Source organism: Nelumbo lutea, chromosome 3 (genome assembly GCF_056320005.1).
Source record: "Nelumbo lutea isolate HS-2025 chromosome 3, American lotus-T2T, whole genome shotgun sequence".
NCBI classification, from domain to species: domain Eukaryota; kingdom Viridiplantae; phylum Streptophyta; class Magnoliopsida; order Proteales; family Nelumbonaceae; genus Nelumbo; species Nelumbo lutea.
In genome coordinates, this window is record NC_142686.1 from 51,292,410 (window position 1) to 51,305,871 (window position 13,462).

General features: G+C 34.6%; 1 pseudogene across 1 annotated transcript; it reads left to right on the plus strand.

The window, feature by feature from the left end:
- Positions 1 to 8,576: 8,576 nt before the first annotated feature.
- LOC148864922 (superoxide dismutase [Cu-Zn] 2-like) lies at positions 8,577 to 13,321 on the plus strand (annotated as a pseudogene). Its single transcript, XR_016110797.1, has 6 exons — positions 8,577 to 8,671; positions 8,757 to 8,858; positions 9,450 to 9,549; positions 9,649 to 9,680; positions 9,797 to 9,872; positions 12,597 to 13,321. The product of XR_016110797.1 is annotated as a superoxide dismutase [Cu-Zn] 2-like (transcript).
- Positions 13,322 to 13,462: the final 141 nt, after the last annotated feature.

Below are 13,462 nucleotides of genomic sequence, written 5' to 3' on the forward strand. Positions count from 1 at the left end.
GATTTCCTTTCTTCATATTTAAGCTTTATCTATTGGTATTAGAGCTTCATCAATTGGCATTAACAAACTAGTCATTAGAAACCTGATGAAGCTCTGATTCCAAATGATGTAACTTAAATTATTAGAAACCTAATACTCAAATGGTATAAGAACTTACATCAATTGGTACCTAGAGATTATAACTTGATGAAACTCTAATGGCAATTAATACAACTCAAATATGAAGAAGAAAAATGAAATGAAAATGCTCAAAGGGAAATTAGGAAGAGAAGAAATAAAGAGAATATAAATTTATTGATATGGTGAGATGAATTACAAAGAGACAATAAAGTTGGGGATTCACTCACCCAAGAGAGGGCTCTCTTAACTTTTAAAAGATAAGCTCTAAGAGTCACAAAACAAAGGAAGAACTTGATTTTCCTTACCTTGAAATTACATAGCTTATGTTGAGAACAAAAACTAATTATTGGAGTATTTAATGAAAAATTAGCCGTTAGAAATCTACTAACAAAGTAGTTGTTAGAGGTCCACTAACAAACTAGTTATTAAACACCCACCAACCAAAATATCTACTGGAAGCTCATTAGTGAGTTCAAATGTAAGTCCACTTTTCTTCTTCTAAGGCCCCATTTGGTTCGTAGGAATAGAGGTTTGGAATCGGAATCGAATGGGCTATTATGATTCCAATTGTTTGATTGGGCAGAATTGGAATCCCATTCCCATTTCTGCTGGAATGGTCATTCCCTCGAATACCCCCTCCCTTGGGAATGAAATCTCATTCCTGCTGATTCTAATACCCATTCCCATTCATATATAAACCAAATAGACTATGGGAATAGACCATTCCGATTCTGATTACAAACCAAACGGACTCTAAAATAATTTGGTGATTCTTAGGGCATGATGTTGAGCTACATTAGTGTTTGAACCAAACAATCAGTCATTAACCTCACACTTAGCCAACCACTGAAAAAACAAACCTAGTGGGCGAAAATTGGGTAAACAAACCTTGTTAGAAAGGAGTAAATATAAGGTATGCTTCTAATTGGGTTCACTCAACTTTATTCTCAACTTTATTGTTTATAGCAGAAAAACATAGGAGTGAGAGACAAAGATGGTGTGAGGAGCATTCTGGGGGGCAAAGGTGATATACGTAGTGAAGAAACATGATTTAGGAAGTCTAGTTTGGAAGAGAACCAAGTTTACTAGCACCAAACAAGCCAACGCCAAGAAGAGGCTTCTTTGGGTTTAGTAGAAGGTAGCTGTCTTGAAGGCTTGTGCTGAACCACCTCTGCTTTGGAACCTTAAACTACTGGTGCTGCTGGAATATCTAAGAAAGACTGCAGATCCCAACCTTAGCCAAAATGAGTGAGAGCAGTAGAGGAGCCTAAAGCATGGGCTTTGGTGACAATGAACAGTAGCAATGAATGGTGGTGGTGTCCAAAAGAGGGAGAGATGAACGATGTCCAAATTGTAAGAATTTAAGAAAGGGTAAGTTGGTCTAAAAATATTTACTTTTTGTCCCGCTCAATATTTTTTTGCAATTTATTTGTAAATGTATCTACTTTTGTCAATCCATCAAACTTGTTTTTTTTTTTTTTTTGTAAAAAACCTATATGCATTTACAAAAGAAATTTGTATATATTTTCAATCAATTCTACTTTTAAATTGGGCCATAACACCCAATAACCTTTCAAACCATACCAACCTGCCCCCAAACCCGACCAAATCTGAGCCTGAGCCCAACTTGAGTCATGTTAGGTTAAGCTCAAGTTGAGGCTAATTTGATAAACTTGGGCTTGACCTTGGGTTGGGCTAGACTTAAGACTAATGTTTGTGCCTTTGGGTTGGGCCTAGGTTTACCTTCAACTTGACCCAATGTGCCTGGGTTTAATGCTTAGGACAAGTAGTGCTTTTTTTTGGGAGAAAGACGGTTCAGCCCAAGCGGGTGTTGGTGCATAGAATGTGGGTTGTTGCCATTTTGAATGTTTATAGTTCTACAGTGAAAATCAAAAATTTGCATTTGAACTGTTCATACTTTTCTGTTTTTTTTTTCCTTTTTCATATACCATGCACCTAAAACAACTTATGTTTTGATGTGAACCCCACAAAAAGTGCTTCAAATGTGTGATTTAAGATTCGTTTATAGGTATAAGAGGAAAAGAAGAGAAATTGTATCCTTATTGCTCATAATATGATAACAATTAGCAACCAAAATATGGAGGTTGGGGTCAACCCCATGATTCGAAATTTTGTTTAAATCATTTATGGTTAGACAACGAGTTGATTTCACTCCAACTGGGGAAAATGGAGTGTCTAAATCCTTTTGGAGTCCACCAAGTGACTTTCAAGTGAAGATGGATTGTGGGTAGGGATGATCATAGGCCAGCCTACTGTCGTAGAACCTATGATAGGGTTATAGTCGGGGCCTAAGCCACGTCCAAATATGTTAAGCCTGTGATTTTAAATTTAAATGGTACATTGCAAATAAGTACCTTGTACTTTGGGGGTAGTTTCACTTTAGGGCCTGAACTTTCAAATGTGACACTTAGGTGGTTTGATAAATCTTAAATCTGAATTTTGAAATTTTAAAAAGATATTAAAAGTGTCTGAAATCTGAAAAGAGGCATATATGCTTTTCTACTTTTTAGAGAAATTGAATATATAATGTTGTTTGTGTTGAATCAATTCTACAACATCTGAAATTGATTTGTTTTATTATTTTACCCTTAGAACGGGCTATTTTGTAATTGTGAATGCAATTAGCACTATTTCATATAAAATAATTTATCAAATTCAAAATAATATCGAAATTATAAAAAATAATAAAAAAAAATTATTCACCAATAAAATATATTAAAATGATTAAAATTTAATAAAAATAAAATAATCAATAAAAATAATAAAATTAATAATTATAAATAATTAATTATTTAATGATTAATAATATTGAAATAACACGAATAAAAATAATAAAACAAATAATAATTGATAATAATTACTAAAAATAATTAATAATTATAAATAACACAATAAAAATTAATAAAAACGATTAATGTTTAATAAAAATATTAAGATAATTAATAATTAGTAAAAATAATTTATTATTATTATTATTATTATTATTATTATTATTATTATTATTGTTATTATTATTATTACTACTACTACTACTACTACTACTACTACTACTACTACTACTACTCAACCAATAGGAAGACAAGAGAGAGAGAGAGGGGGGGAGGTTGAATGGATTCACAAGAGGGCGAAAACACAAGTGGTGTTCTTCCTTCCTAGTGAAAACACGAATGACTAGGTTTTTTTGGATTGGGGTTAAACAGGGGTAGCACGCATCATTTCCAAAAGATTGGAAGGGTAATTTCGACAATGCATTGGCTCTAAAATACGTCTGAACGTGTTAAGTGCCGGCTCGTGCGCTATGGTTTTCAAATCTAAAAACAAAATTCATATCAGTTTTAAGAGGATACCAAACGGCTCTGAGGTTTGAAAAACAATGTTTTTAGACCTCAGACGATTGAAAAGTGCAATCAAAAGCCACCTTAGTACTTAAACTTCTAAAAAATATACATTTAAGTTCAATTTCATTATATTTAAGTTCAATTTCATTAGACTAACATTACAATGAAGAATAAAATTATAAAAATGCCCATTGCTCTCATCTTTATTCTACCTTTGGACTTTGAACTCAAACTAACTAGTGTTGACAAAGTAAGCTCACTTTTAGACATTTACTTTTCTACTGCTGGTTTGCGTCTGAGGTCCAAAAGTAAAAGAAAAACAAACAGTAAAATAAAAGCTAGTTAAAAGAAAATATAAGGTACCTTGTACCTATATGCACATTTATATACAATTTATATTATGGCATAATATGTATTTAAAATGGGTAGGCTATAATTTCCCTCTCCATGGAAATTGTTCACTCCTAATGTATTTAAAATGTATTTAAAATGGACTGGGCTATAATTGTTCACTCCTGATGATGGGTAGGCTATAATTTATAATGTAATAATGTCTTTGTCGGTTGGTTGGCCAAGCATTGATCTTATTTTACAAAAGCTTTACCCATTAACAAACTGATTCAGGATCACCTGCTGACAATATACATTCCAACAACCTAATCCGATACCTTATATCTCAAATAGGGATGGGCTTTGGGGTAGGGATGGGTTTTGGGATTTTACAACCCGTATGAGTATGAGTATGGTACAGTATTAGGTTAAATCCAATCACCCCGACTTCTATATTGTTAGAAAGCATATAAGCTTTATGCACTAGGTGCTGAATGTAATAATATTTTGGATATTATGTGAAGGATGATAATTGATAGTTTGTGTTTTTTACATATTTTAATCAAAATATTTGGAAATTTGGTTATATATTTTTATTATTTTACTTATTTTTTGCTTATATATGACAAGAAATAATAGAAAATTGGATTAGGTTCTAAACCCAACTCACTCTTATCCTTGAATGCAGGGAGGATAGGGTTAATGAGGGTTTTACATTTTCATGTGTAAGGAGAGTTTGGATTCTCAAAATCTAACCTTTTATGGGTTTTGGGGCAGATAGGGTTTAGAATTTACAAAACCCTCTCCGAATCTGTTCCGTTGCCATCCCTAATCTCACATATAGCAGGCCCCACTTTTATGATGGGTTCCAGTCTTATCATGAGATGTGAGGATATAGAGCACGTTAAAAGCAAATTAAGACAATTTTTATTGAAACCGGACTCAGTCAGTGCAAGCCCCATTCCAACAGTCTTTATAGCCTTGCATTGGGAACATCTCCCCATGAAATAAACCACAGAAGTACGGAGATGCTCTCATGCAAGACTGTTCGAATGGTGTTTGAATGGAGTTTGCACTAACTGAAGCTGATCTTGGCCTGAAATCGGATTCAGTTAGTGTAAGCCCCATTCGAACAATCTTTATAGCCTTGCATTGGGTATATCTTCCTATGAAATAAAACACAGAAGTATCGAAATGTTCTCAATGCAAGGCTGTAAAGACTGTTCAAACGGTGTTTGAGCGGAATTTGCATTTACTGAAGCCGATCTCCTCTGGCCTATGGACGAGTAGGAGCAAATCGGATCCTGGACCAGATCAACTTGACACACCCTATTTGAACAAATTGCCCATTGGGTAAGAATGGCAATGGGCCACGAGGACAAGTAGGAGTAAGATCCATTCTTGAACCAAATCAACTTGTCCCCCTCCCTCAATTTGAACAAATTGCCCATGTGGATGGGATCAGAAAGAAGAGAAGAATCTGGCCCTTAACCAATAAACCACCCATCTATCCTATCTAAAATAGAAAAATAAAAAATGATGCCAGTTGAGACTGAAAAAGAATCCCTCCAATGTTGTAGATATGTTGTGTAAGATACATTTGAAAGAAAATAAATTTTGAATATAATTTGATTTTGTTTGGCTGTTAATCTATGATATGCCAAATTTTAAAGCAATTAATGATTGATATTATAACTTATATATATGGAATATGACTCTTAAATTGGTTAGGGGCTGTTTGCTTGACAAAGTGGCTGAACTGAATGACTTGTTGTTTTGTCATTATCATTAAGTGGAAAAAATAATTAAATATTTAAATAATAAAACAGTCGAAGGTATAGTAATCAACTATCAAGGAGCTTGCAACCTCCTCAATTATTTATTCATCAAAAGATAAAGCAATAAATCATCCAATCCAGCCATTTTATTTGTTATCATACAGCCCTTTTAGTATAATTTGACTTAACAAGCATGATTATTATTAGGGTTGCAACTTGGGTCAGGTTTGACTGAGCATTTTGGTGATTTTTGAATAGATCTATGCCCAAACCTGATCCTGATTAGTTGAAACTCTTCAACTTTCAACTTGGACAATTCAATTTTGCATGCATTCAATGTTCAATGAAGGAAATCAGATTTGATCCTCACAAGATCATGTTCACACCGTTCACAAGTCACCTGCAGCCATGCATTGAAAATATCTTTCTATGAAAAAGAAGCATATAAATATGGAAATATTTTCAATGCACCACCGGAAAAGACTGTACAAACTGTGTGAAGACAACCTTGTGAGCATTGAAGCCCATCTATCAATAAAGAGGTGCTTGACAGTAGACCTGTTCATGGGCAGGCTCAGGTTGAGCTTTTATCAAATTTTGAACGGACTGACCCAAAACAACATAAAATATTAATTGGTCAAACCTGAAGTCCGGCCCATGAACAGATATACTTGGACACACACCACTTGAATTTAAAATTCCGAGCATCTGCACTGAATTTGAAAGAAAACTAGTAAAATAACAGAGCTTTGATGGTGTCATATATTTTCAAGCCAATAAATATTAAAAACTATTGAATGATCATGGCATATTCAATGATAAAATACGGTAGAGCGCTAATGAATTACTGTCTTATTGGATCATACATTAATAATTTCAGAATGCCCACCTAGCTAGTTATATAATTTTAGTCAATTGACCTATATGATAATAAATCTATATTTCTATATTAAGCTAAGCAACAATTCTAGCTTTAGGTGAGATTTAAAATATTCTTGTCAACATTATTCTAAACATCATCCTTCCTTCAAGAAGAGGAATGTTAGTAAAACAGGTTTTTTCTTAGCCTACCAATATTATAATGTTGATACTTGCCTTGATTTTGCGTCCAAAATAATATGCAAAAAATTTAATTCATCTCTTTCTACACTCAAAACTTGTGATCAATTCTTCACACTAGGGATGGCAAATTCTCTTGTAAAATCGGGGCCCCGCCTCGCCCCACCTTGAACGGGGCAAGTTTTCCCGATCCTAAACAAGGATGGAGCAGGAATAGGGAAAATAATTTTTCCCTGAATCGGGTATAGGGCGGGAATGGGTTTTGTATATAATTCCCCAAACCCGCTTTGAACCTAAAGGTAAATTAGTAAAATATCTCTAGGTTTAATATTGATATTTAAAATATCTCTAAGTTTTCCTTAATTTTTTAAAATCATAGGATCCTATAATTTTATTTTTGAATTACCCCTAAAGTATTATAATTCAATTCTAAAATACTCCCAAGTTCCTATATCCTATGTATAAATTGTCCATAAAATAGATCATTTTTAAGTAATTGCTAGAAAAAATTCGGAGATTCTCCATCCCTGATGGAGAATGGATGCCTTGCCCCAAACCCGCCCTACCACCGGGGACAGGGCGGGTATGGGACAAGGTAGGCGGGGACGGGGAGGGGGTGCCCCGCCCCATCGCCATTCCTATTCCACATGCTACACTCACATGTCTTCTTCCTCTCTCTCCTCTTACACACGCCGCTTGGGGGCATTCCCAATGTAAATTATTGCCTTATGGTTGATTCTAAAATATAAATCAAAACCATCCAAGTTTGAAAATAGGTTGTTTATTAAAGCAAAAACATATAATAAGTCATTTAATTCTTCTATTTTATTGGGTATTACATACTACACATTACATATGCTAAATTCAGGTGGAAAAGAGCGTGGTACATGTGAGGCCCACCATCTGAATGGACCATACCACAAAGAGATTGTATTTCCACATGTTTTCACGGGTTGATTCAGCTTGGCTGTACAGTGTATGGCCAACTAAATTGACCTGGTCAAGTTAGGGAATTGGTCACAACCAACCGACCAATAGTGAAAACTGACCAACTCGGATTGTATCAATTTGGGTCGATTTTCAATTTGGTCAGTCGGTTCAAAGATTTAAACTTAAAAGAAATAAATTTAACTTAAAAATTATACCAGTATTATTAAAAAATAAATTAAAAATTTTAATTTACAATATAATCTATTCTAAGCTAGGAAATATGGGAATTTTCCCACTTTCTCATATTAAAAAATTTATATTTAAAATATAAAATAGTAATATATATCTATAATTGGGTCGGCTCAGTTTTGGTCAGCTTACAAATGGCCAAATTGAAACCAACCCGACCTAGTCTGATTGAGAAATTAATCTATACCACCTATAAAAGAGTGAATGACCCTACTTTTTGGAATTTTTATTGGACGTTTTCTACCCCCCTTGTCCAAGCATAACAGGCATAAAGAGGATACATATTTCCTTTACTCTAGAAACTGCCCACTTATAACCATTTAGAAACCGCCCACTTATAATCGTCCAAAAATTGTCCATGAATTATAAATAGTTTTGCCTTAGAGATACTACCACATGCAAATGCACGTACACGGTTTACTAGTGAATCAAAATTCACTAAAAATATTAAAAACTGACCAACTTGAGTTGAGTTGGATCAGATTGATAAATTTGGTCGGTTTCATTAGTTTGATGAACAACCCTAATAAAGGGATGCCAAATAACCACAACATATCATTCAATTGAGCCATTAAGCCAAAGGTTCTAGCCGCTCTACAAAACTTGCGCAATATAATATTAGTTTCAAGTAAAGTCCACATTAAATTCCACATATTAAACCACATTTCTATATTTGCTTTGTACTTATATATATATATATATATATATATACTATCCACTTATAATTGTTCAAAAACTTCCCATTGGGAAAATGGCTGCAAAAGGCATTGTTAAAGGGATTGTTGTCATCACCATCAGCAATAATTAACGTCAGAGGTTCTATTCAGTTTGCCCAAGGACCCAACGGTCTCTACTTCCCTCCCTTCTGCCACCCACCTCTCTCTCTCTCTGTTTTTGTTTTTCTTATCTTGTAGTGGTTTTTAATTTATAGGGGCTACCCATGTCAAAGGAAAGATCATGGGCCTCTCACAAGGTTTCCATGGATTTCATATTCATGCTCCTGGCAATACCACCAATGTCTGCAATTCAACTGGTGGGTCCTTCTTCTATGTGTTTCTATGCTGATTAGGCTCCAATTTTGAATTTTTGATGGCCACCCATTTCTTTACTTGATCTTATGATTTTAGTTTAATTGGTTACAGTTTGTTTTTTTAATCAACACTAAATCGTTGATACTTACCTATTTCTTTGCTGGTTCTATTCTTGTGGTTTGGTTAGTAAACATGGTTTCTTGTGTTTTTTTTGTCTTCTTCCCATATTGAAGGCGCTAATTATTTGTATCCAATAAACAAGGATAATGAACTATATCTATTAATTAATCTTGGATTTTGATATTGCAGGGCCTCATCTGAACCCGGTAAAGAAGGATTGTTGAGCTCCTTCTCTGTTTATTAAGCTTCAATTTTGGTTTTGTGTTTTCAGTCTGATTTTTTTTTTCTTTTGCAAAACAAAGTTATACATATTGGTGATCACCCCCTAAAATGGTCATTTCTTTTTGTGGTAGTCACTGTGTTTAATCATGCCAAAATGTTGATTTTCACCCATTTCTTTGCCAGTTTTGTTCTTCTGGTTTAGTTAGTAAAATATAGGTTTTGGTGTTTTCCCTTTTATCCCCTTACTGCAGGACCTCAGTTCAATCCACTAAAGAAGGATCATGGAGCTCCCTCTGATGAAGATCGAGCGGCATGCAAGTGACTTGGGAAACATAGTGGCAGGCGTAGATGGTTTGTCTTGTCTATTTTGTGTTCTTCTTCTTATTGCTTATTAAAGATATGTTGGCCTGAGTTGTTTGTTCATCTAAATGTAGCTTACTTTGCTTCTAGGAGTTGATGAAATTTTCATTAAGGACATGCAGGTTTTATATTCTACCTTACTTACCTTAAACCTTTATTTCAAATTCTTGCATTATGGAGTGTCGTACCAACTTCTTTTGAGCTTTGAGGAGTTCATTTCACTCTCTTTGAAATGTAGATTTCCCCAACTGGGCAGCACTCAATACTGGGAAAGGTAGTTGTTGTACATGTTGATCCTAATGATCTTGACAGAGGTATGGCATTGGAAACTACTATTTCTTTGAAAGGTTTTGGTACAAATAGCTCAATTTGTTTCTCTTAACTTCTGGCAAAGAGTATTTGAAGTTGGAGAGGTTAAGTGTCCGAATAAGGTGTTTTTCTTTTCCTGGTCAATAGTAGCTGAATAAGTTCAAAACCTTGGTTGGCATTTACTTGTAGGTCATAAAATTTAAGTATAAAGGTAGTACCTCGAGGCACTTAACAGATTCTTTTTTTTTTCATCTTCTTCTTAATTAGAGAAGTTATTACTAGATTTAAAGGATGGATCTAGATGCTGGAAATACTTGAATCTCTTCCTCTAGGTAGATTTATGAACTAAGAAGGTGAAAACTAAATGATCAGTTTGCTACTAATCATGATGCATAGTTACAAAGCACTATTGCATCCAAGTATCATAAATTCGTATAGAGTAATTTTTTCTTTAGTAGACTGAATTCATTGGTGAAGTTCATGAGTTGCCCCATGCCATGAAAGATTCATCATTTTCCAGTAGAAGTTTTGTTTTCTTCTGAATGGGGACAGATGGGATTCCAGTTTGCTTTAAGAGTAACATGGAGCCACAATTATGTTAAGGATCTTCAATGCATTTAAATCCTATTGGACAGGAAAAATACAAATGTTCCCATGATAAATAAGATGAGATGCATGTCTCTACATACAGGGAATAGGCGTATAGTTTGATGCTTGCAGGGAATTATTAAGCTAGAGGAAAAGAGACTCCTTAATAAGCTTTCATAATTGATGTTATGGGCTGTAAGAATACTTCATTTTTAAGACTTTCATAGCATCTTATCTTATGTTGCACTTGTGAAGAGGGAGGAAATGAGTGAAAAGCTCAAGTATAATAAAGCATGTGAAGTTTTTGAATCGATCAAAGGATGTTGTGAAATTAAATTTGGAAATGGAGTATGAATATATTTGTGAATGGAATGGATGCATTTCTCTCTGGAAGGTAATATATTTGTCTTATGAAACTAAAACAATAGGGATATGGTATCTTTCTCTAGAAGTGTTCTAGAGAACATCCAATAAATGACAAAACAAAAATACCAGAAATCCTTTGATCATTGTGAATTATTAGATAGAGGTAGAAACGCAGCAAAAATGCATATAGCTAGAGAGAGGAATTTGTCATTAGTAATTTGGTGTAAGTTGCTAAGGCTGCGTTTGGGAACGATGCAAATGGAGTGTAAACCCCGGTTCAGGGTAAATTTGCACTCTGGTTCACTTTTGCTTGTGTTTGGCAACATTACATTTATATATTGACAAATGACAGACTAATGCATATTTACATTGATAATAAGATGTAAAAGTACATCAATAAAAAAGCAGTAAATTTGCATTCAAGTGGGCTTTTGATAAAGACAAATCATATGCTTTATTGAAATTCACGTTTGCATCCATTATAACTAAAAGTCCGTTTGATAAGAAGGTAAATTTGTCAGTGCAAAACTAACCCAATTTTGCAATTTATATGAATCGTTTTACACTCTACATATTTGCATTCACACTTATTTGCATCATTTCCAAACACAGTCTACTTTTCTAACTTTTGTGAATTCATAGCCAGCAATAATAACTTTTTTCCCATTTCAAAACAAGCTAAACCTCTTTGCACAGTCAATAAATGAGTATATGACTTGTAGGTATGGTGGCATAGACCTACCCCCTCTCTCCCCAAATTCACCCAACCCACACCCTATAGATGACTTTTTTTAAGGTGGATATAAAAAATATGTTGGTGGATATGTTGGAGTGCTCTAATAGGTATACTAGAAGTGTGATTTGAAACATGCTTTAGAGACTTGATTGAGAATTAATTTGTGGAGTCTTTGTTTTCTGAGCTAAAATTCATAATGGAAGAGAGAAATCATTTGAAAATGGAAATGAAAATTTTTCATATTTTCTTTTGATGAGTATTTTTGTCAACTTTCAGTCTTCTTTTGGTTTCACTTAGAGTCATAACACATATATGGATAACTATCTTATACCAGATTAACATCACTCCATCTTTTCATTCTCTGGTAATTTTTGTATTCCACGTGTCATGGGTAATTATGGGGAAGTAAAAATGTTTAAGATATGAAAGAGGTCCACTGTGTATATTATTTGTGTAGGACCACTAAGTCTTCTTTTTAGACCATTTGGCATATACTATAGGCTTTACTAAATGGTCATGCCTAGCCTATTGACTTAAGCAGAAAATCATTTTAGAAGAGGTAGACCACTTCTGAATATACTAGTACCTTAAGGGTTAAGAACATTACCCTGGAATGGTATTTGAAGTTTCGTCATTTCAAGGTTCTTTATCATGATAGCCATACCTGTTAATTTATGTATTTCAATAAAGATAAAGATGGGGAGCAGTATTTAAAATTTAATTTGCTTCATTTAGATTTTTTTAAATAATGAGACAACTTCATACTATTGATAATTAAAGATTGCATGAGAGTTTCGGGTAGAGTAAAAGTGAGCGGTTACTCTAGCTTCACAACCTAAGTAAGCTAGAATATGGGCAGCCTGATTTTTTTTTCTCCATTAACAAAACATGATGATTGTTATTATGGAATCAATTACCATGAACTGTCCCTTCTCTTTTGTGTTAAATATTTGGCAAAAATTTTTCTTCACAAATACCACCTATTGTTATTAACATTCATTCATTTTAACTCTCCTTTTAACATTTACTTTCTTCATAGGTTCGGGTCATGGCTGAGCTAGTTCTGAGAGACACATGGCCGCCCAGTTGTCGCCTGGCCAGCCCGGCTATGTTGGCATAGCTCGACCGACCTACGCTACTACTGTGGCCCCCCATCTTATCCTCTCAATCACTTAAGCTACACATCATGTGGATAAACACAACTACGGATAAGAGAAGAGAGAAAGACAACTCTGTCGATGATGTGGACTCTACTCCGAAGACCTTGGCGGTTAACCTCATCCCAATAACCCCGGAAGCCCAATTCGACAAGGACACGGATCTTTGGCTACAAAGAGGCATTCCCCACTCAAGGTAAAGGATTTCAACTTTTGACACCCATACTGTTACTCCACTTGGACCATCACCCTTATTGCTCAGCCCAACCATCCACCACCTCCTACTGATTTGAGCGTCAGAGTACCTACCCAAGGATAACTCCTCGGGCCTCTGACATCTTTTTTTATTACAAGTCTTGAAGTGTCGTTCCGTCTTTCCACCTCGGTGTTGTCCTGTTGGCAAGGACTATTTGGTTGCTCTCCTCAGTTTGTGCACCACATCGGATTGAGCAGCATCAAAGCTCATGGGTCAGATGGAATGGTTGATAAAGAAAATTGTGTCTTGTTCCTTCATCACCATCCTAGAAGTCAAATTTGTGAACTTCAATTTTTTCTTTTCATGAAAGGGACAAGTAAATAGTCATTTATCTTCTTTGTATGACTTCCATTGCAACAAATCTACTATATATTTTGGACAAAAGACTAAGGCCCTTGTGCTTATGATTTTTATCACTTAGGGGGTGTTATTTTTTTTTTTATTTAGAGAGGGGGAAAAGTTGGTCAATGGGATTTTGGTTCCCATTGACCA